Source organism: Lagopus leucura, unplaced genomic scaffold (genome assembly GCF_019238085.1).
Source record: "Lagopus leucura isolate 7727_CA_CO unplaced genomic scaffold, USGS_WTPT01 Super-Scaffold_100159, whole genome shotgun sequence".
Classification (NCBI taxonomy): domain Eukaryota; kingdom Metazoa; phylum Chordata; class Aves; order Galliformes; family Phasianidae; genus Lagopus; species Lagopus leucura.
Window position 1 is genome coordinate 2,502,634 of NW_024962335.1, and position 7,246 is coordinate 2,509,879.

The 7,246-nt window shown below is 32.6% G+C and overlaps 1 protein-coding gene across 2 annotated transcripts in view; it reads right to left on the reverse strand.

Moving 5' to 3' along the window:
- PPFIA2 (PTPRF interacting protein alpha 2) overlaps positions 1-1,198 on the reverse strand; it is a 129,858-nt gene extending 128,660 nt beyond the window's left edge. For both annotated transcript variants that reach the window (XM_042889661.1, XM_042889660.1), the window contains exon 1: positions 1,148-1,198. The gene's annotated coding sequence lies outside the window, so the exon portion shown is untranslated. The remainder of the gene's footprint in view (positions 1-1,147) is intronic.
- Between the last annotated feature and the right edge of the window lie 6,048 nt (positions 1,199-7,246).

Consider the following 7,246-nt stretch of genomic DNA (forward strand, 5'->3'; position numbering starts at 1 on the left):
CCACCACCATGCTCCTTCTAGCAGTACAAATCATAGTCAAGAAGTTACAGTATTGGTCCATTCAAGGGGTATATCTACAAAATCCACAAAGATTCAAGATTTCAAATGTATAATTTTCTTTCACTACAGCAGAAATAATTTCTTGAAGTTCCCTTAGGACCACGAACATCTCAGGAGAAAAAGGTTGTTCTACTTTTTTTTTTTTTTTTCTTCATTTTCCAGATTGGCAAGAACATACTTCATTCCTCCGATGTTGAATCACAGTACCTTTTTTCTTAGGTATTAGTAACTTTAACTGTATTGTACTCATAGTTCAATTGTTAGTTATATTTTAAAAGTGATGGAAATGTTTATCCAGAACTTCTGATAGCTCCCTGATGAAAAAGATTATTTTTAGCTGAAAAGTAAATGATTAAACACGTTACATGATAGAAAGTAGTTTCTCTGTAACACAGAACCAAATTCTTTTCTCAACAGTACATCCCAAATTCCAGCTAACATTTCCCCATTCATGTATATAAGCTCAATTTTGGTTCAGTGACTTTCAATTTACTGACTAGGTATAGTAAAAAAGATATATGACCTATTATACTACAAGTGAATAAATTGCTTCTCCTGTTAACAAAATAGATTCTTGCTTTACTTTCATCTGCAGTAGTAACTCCCCTTTTCTGCATTCAGTCATGGGATATATTTGTTTAAGCAAGAAAAATGAAATTACCTTTCTTCCAAATTTAGTATTACACATCTTCATATTAAAATCCAATTTAGAACAAGATTAAGTGGAATAAATATAGCCTCTCATTGCTTTCCTCATTTTGTTTACTGCTGTTCTGCTGATTTCAACTGACAAGAGCATTGAGCTGAGAGGGAAGCAAGGTAAATTCAGAAGGATCTGTGAATGCATTATCATTGTCTTTATTTAGCAGTGCCATCAAACCATACAGGAAAAAAATGACACCAATTCAGCATTTTGATAGGCTAAGACCTCACTTGTAGTACAATATTAAATGACCCTGAAATATATATATAACATACAGTATGAAGTAACCTCAAGATGACAGGCATCTCTGGGCAATAAAATATCAGTCACAAAAGGAGGATTTGCGTTTAAATTACACAGAAATCCGAAATATGTAAAACATACATTAGGGCAGGATATGGTCCTTTGAATGTTATTCTCAATGCTCGTACCAGCAGCAACCGTCATCTGAAAAAGGGGGCAACAGAGATTCTGCTAAATGGAACAGAATTTCTAAAACTGCTACGGTATATTTAAATTATACCATATTAATAAGATGAATGTTATTACCATCATTCAAGCAAGCTGATCTGAGAGAACAAAAATGTGACTCAACTGACATTCACAAAGAAAAACTGAAAGTATTGTTACCTCTTCTGACTGATGAGGTGCTGAGAACAACCAAACACTACGACACTTATGTGTGCCGTACTGTGTTCTGCAGAAGAGAACTCTGAAGCATTGCCAAATAGTCAGATAACTTTGGATAAATAATTGTAGCTCCATGGCTAACTTTAAAATGAGTTCTCCATAAAGCAAATGATTTGCAAGAAAGGAAAGTAGGATTTTCTCTTCCAAATTACTCAAATTAAAACTTTTTATGGATAGACACACTAAAAAAAGTAAAGTTTATAAATTATAAGGAAGAATATACTTATGAAACTGATAAATTTTTCATGGTCTCTCAGACTTGTTTATCACAGCAAATAACCATAGCAATGAAAAACTTTATGGAAAAAAAAGCTATATGTTGTTAGAAATCTGAAAGACCCTTTTTAGCATTAAGCATTATTTTCCTTCCTTTTTCATCAGTTTTTTTCATGTGCTTTTGCAGAGCCTAACATACAGCATGCTTCTTTAAAAGCAACCCTTACTAGTAGGCAATCTGACATTTCTGCAGATCTCAATTTAGTGGGAACGAACAGCCAAAATATTCAAAAATTTCTACAAGTGCATTTTAGACATCTGGCTCAATCCATTCTGACTGCCAACTTAAAAAAAACAATGAGTAACAGACTAACTCTCCTAATAATTTCTTTCCATCATTGACAGAATACGTAACAATACACACAATGTTCAGCCTCATTATAGCTGAGCTGCATTATCTCTCAAAATAATTACTGACCAACTTTAATTCTGTGACTATTTACCAATTCAGATCAGAGAACCTGATACTCAGAACTAACAGAGTTCTGAACGGACAGTATTTTGGTGTTCAATTATTTCTAATAGAAGAAAAATCACATTTGAAAAATGCAACATACTGCAAGATGTGTTTTTAGAATGACTTTGCTACTATAATTTACAATGAATTTTTATATTGACTATATATTATAACTTATTTATGCAGCAAATAAAAATGTGCCCATTTTCAGTATTTTTAACATCAGCCACAGGCACATACCTATCTGTGAAATATACTGCTAATGCACTTCACATTCTGATTTGTAACAGTTTTTTAATATTTAAAATGACTTTAAAATTCCAGTGCTTTAAAAGTGAATTATGCTGTCAGTGGGAACAAAAAGATCAAATCTCGAATTTTATGCAAAACTCCCCATTCTATGCTGGCAAATCCTTAGCTTGCTTGTCTCAGATTTCCCTTCTTCAGATTCAGAACCTTAAAACATTGAAAGCATTTTATAATGCTTTTTGATGGTTTTTAAAAGAAATTTTACTTCATATGAAGTAGCTACTTTTGAAAAGAACATTTCCATGCAAAGAAAATTTGTGGTCAATTCACAGACAATGCTTAGGTGGATTTTTAACATCATTTTTGATACTGAATTTTGTAAGAAAAACACAGCCCACATTATGTTATCATGACATTTTTGTAAATAAAAAATAGCACAAGAAAACATACATCAACAATTTTATTCATTAGCTGTTTTACGCATCTTTCTTTAACATTACCTTAATACTCATTAATTTTAGCTTCAATGTTCATACATACTCAACTCTCAAAAATAGTTCAAACAAATGCATGTTTATTAATGTGTAAACTTACACATTTTTGCACATTTTAACTTTCATACATATATGCACATTGTATATCTGATGATTTCAGATAACGTTGTCCTTTTCTGTGAAAAGGTGGACTACTGTACACTTTTGACTGCTGCATCTGCACACTGTAAACTAATTCATCTTTGCTGTACAGCACTGATTTACCAACACTACACTGAGTAATTTCAGCAAAACTTTTCATATTACGTTTAAAATATTTTCCCCTTCTTCTCTATTATATAATCACAATTAAATGTTTATTAATGTAAGGTATAAAATGATATGCCTTCAATTCTATCAACTTATGGGTTTAAGGTCCAGTATTTTTACTCTTCTGGTCTAGTATGGAAAACTAGAAATGAGTGACTCTTGATATTTCAATACTGTAAGGCTATTTCCTTAAAGTGTGGTAATTTTCTAATGCAACTGGAGTCATTGTACTTAAAAGGTCAGGTTTAAGAGAAGAGAAATGAAATGAAAATATACAGGTAAGAAGTATGAAACCTGTGCATTATTTCTGAAATTGTTTGCCTTCAAACTACGTATGCTAAGGATACATTTTATACATACATTATACATACATTTTATTGTCATATGAAAATTTAGAGACAAAATTTATGAATTATGCAGTATAAATAATGCAGCAATTCTTATGCTTGTTTATAAAATATTTATTCTACTCACGAAAGTATTTAATATTATAACACCTCCTTTGTACTTCGTACTCTAGTAAGTGGAATCCATTAGAATTAATATTAATGAAGCTTTCTATTATAGTTTGGTTTGCCTCCCCGAGAAAACGAACAAGCATGTGAATTTATCATAGGAGACAACAGGGTCAACAGGGTGAGAAAATACCAAAACTGAAGCTCTAGAATTGCATCTATTCTGGTTTGGGATGAACACTTCACTTACTATTTGCTGTTAGTCACACACATGCACAGGGACATATTTTCAAACTATATCCTAAATGGTGGACCCTTTCCTCAACCAGTTTGAGGTAAAAATTCTCCATCAGAATAACACTTGGTGCTTCTTAACAATAACTCTGCAGTGTCTATTATTACATCAGTCACCACAGTACAAAATGCTATTTAGGTATTTTAGTCTATTGAAAATTTCATTTACTTGCATTAATTACTGTTTATTCCCTCATGCTTGTGTCATCTCTATGTGGGGGACCTAGCTGAGGTCATACTTAGAAAGCTATGTGAGCTACCTTCACTGTAAAAAAGACACAAAAAAAAAAAAAAAAAAGAAAAAAAGAAAGGAAGCTTCTTTTCAATAGCTGGAGATAGGAAGGTACTTTCCTCTAGAAAGCATATGTTCCTTTAGGAGTGGAAGGAAAACAACACGCATAAGATTAAGTATTTCAAAACACATTTCACAGTGAAATTCATTACCTATTCTCTGCAACAACCACCCCAGGACATTCAGACTAGAAAACTACCTACAATGAAGCCTATCGTCAAGAAGTGAAGCCTACTACATATGCTATCCCATTCATAATTACTTTGGTGAGCTGTACCTTCAACACTAAAACGAGTTTAATCTATATTCTAATGATGCACACACGCAAAAAAAATGTTTACTAATGCAGAATCCACAGAATGAATAGTTTTTATTTTGTTTATTCATATCTTTCTTTTTTTAAGCCACTCTAGTTTCAGGTAATAGCATTTGTAATAGAAAACAGCAATACATATTATTTCCTTCCTAATTAAAACAAACAAACAAACAAAACAAAAAAACACCCCACTATCTCAACAAACTTTCCACTTAATCTAATGTTTTGTATTGTTCCACTACACTTTTAGCTTCCCATAGGAGGTATCTTTGTGAGAGACCTCTTAATGAGCTGTCAGTAGGATCTGTGGCACAAAGGGATTTTTTATTGTTGAACCAAAATATGTATCATTCATTTTCCTTCCTCCTAAAACCTAAAACATCTTGTAATACATGAATCTTTTTCTTAAATCATATATTTCCATTCAGTTAGACATTTAGTGAAGCGTAATGACATTGTAAATATGGCAAGAAAACAAATGGTCCTAAAATATTAGCATTGTTCTGTTAACTCTACAATGTTAAAAATGGCTCTAAAATTTAAGCAAGGAAAAAGAAGTCTCATTTTATGACCTGAATTAGTCTGTCTAAGCATGTGTATATGCAAAAAAAAAAAAAAAAAAAAAAAAAAAAAAAAAAAAAAAGCCATAGTAAATTTATGTATGTAAGACACAATATAGAATCAGGATCATAGAATCATTTAGCTTGAAAAAGACCCCAAAGATCAAGCACAACAATCTACCTGATACTACCAAGTCCCATCACTGTCTTAAATACCTCTAAGGATGGTGACCCTGCGCATCACCTTCCAGTGCTTGACCAATTTCTCTGTGGAGCCTAATATTCAGTCTAAACCTCCTCTTTTGCAACTTGAGGTTCTTCCTCATCTCCTTTCATTTGTGACCTGAAAAAAGAGACCAATATCCTCCTTTCTGCAACCTTCTTTCAGACAGCTGTAGAGAGCAACAAGGTTCTCTCCCCTCAGCTTTCTCATCTCCAAGACTAAACAGTCCCTATTTTCCTCGGTCACTCATTACGTGTCTTGTTTACCAGTTCCTTCAAAAGCTTTGTTGCTGATACTCAAGCAACTTAATATTCTTGTAGTGAGGGACCCAAAACTGAATGCTGTACTTGAGATGCGATCTCACCAATGCCAAGTGTAGAAGGACAATCACTTTCCTGTGTCCTGCTGCCCCTCCTACTTCCGATGCAAGCCACGATAACATTTATAGTTGTGTGGACATAAAAGTATATAAGAAAAATTGATATCTGTTTTACAAATAACACACACACATCTGTATCTAGTTACCTAGATACAGGTACAAATACATAGCACATATACTATGTAAATAATTTGTACCATAGTACAAATACTATGTAAATAATTTTTATATGCTTGATGATGGTTGAGCCACCATCCCTGGATGTGTTTAAAAACCGTTTGGATGTGGTGCTCAGGGACATGATTTAGCAGCAGGTTGTTAATTAGGGTAGTATGGTTAGGTTGAGGTTGGATTCAATGATCTTTAAGGTCTTTTCCAACCTGAGCAATTCTATGACTCTATTATTCTAATCTAGTACATGTAAAAGGAAATAAAAAAATCAGTAGGAGCTCTCTTGTACATATATGGTATGTACAAAGTCCTGTACATACTTGACTTTGTACATGGGAGCATTTCCATTGAGCTTCAGGGAACTTGCTGTCTCTAAAGTTAAAACTATGTCCAAAATTTTTCAATATCTGGCCATTAAAACATAATATGTAGAGATAAACCTTGCAGGATAGAAATCTTCCTACACTAATGTTACATGTTGATATAAGGTGAAGTAATATATAATTAAGATTTTAAAGAGATAATAAGATTAACATTTGTTTACCAGTATCACAGTGACTGAATTGCATTATTATTTCTTGATTAATTATTTTATAAATGTTTTAGGATATGAACGCTGAATAATGCCATAGTTAAAATATCCTCATATACTTAGGCTATGAAATAGTGACTTAAATGTATTGAGCTTGGGACAATTTTTTTGGTAGCAAATAATGATTCAGAACAGTGATCACAGAAGCAGCGTTTGGGCTATTATAGCCATTAAAATAATCCAAGATCATGTCTCTGTGTTGTACCAAGGCATAAAAATAATTCAGGCATATATTTCATCATTAAAAATTCAGTTGATAGAAGATGTCTAAAAAAGAACTGTCTGACTAGTTCTTAGTCAAAGAAAGAAAAATATTTCCTTGTCTAATTGCCCAAAATTCCTTCACACAGAGACTTTTCAAACTACAAAATATTTTTTTCAAGTGTAGAAAACAAAGGCGAAGCTCTATTCATACCATATAAAAATGTACATCTTGGAATGTTACACTAATTGGTTTACAAACTCTGTGGAAATCACAATGACTACTCCTCTACTCTGTAATGCGTGTAATGAAGCATGAAGAGCTTGATTTTTATGTTCCAGGTGCAGTTCCAAGTCATTTTATTGATGATTGTTACTGAAAAGAAGGAAAGAGAGGAAAAGCAAATGAAAAATAAAAAAAAATAATAAAAAAAAAAATAAAAAGGAAAAGCAATAATTACCCCAAGTCAACTACACCTGAAGTACTTCAATCCTGTTCTTCTAATCACCCAGCTGCCAGGTATC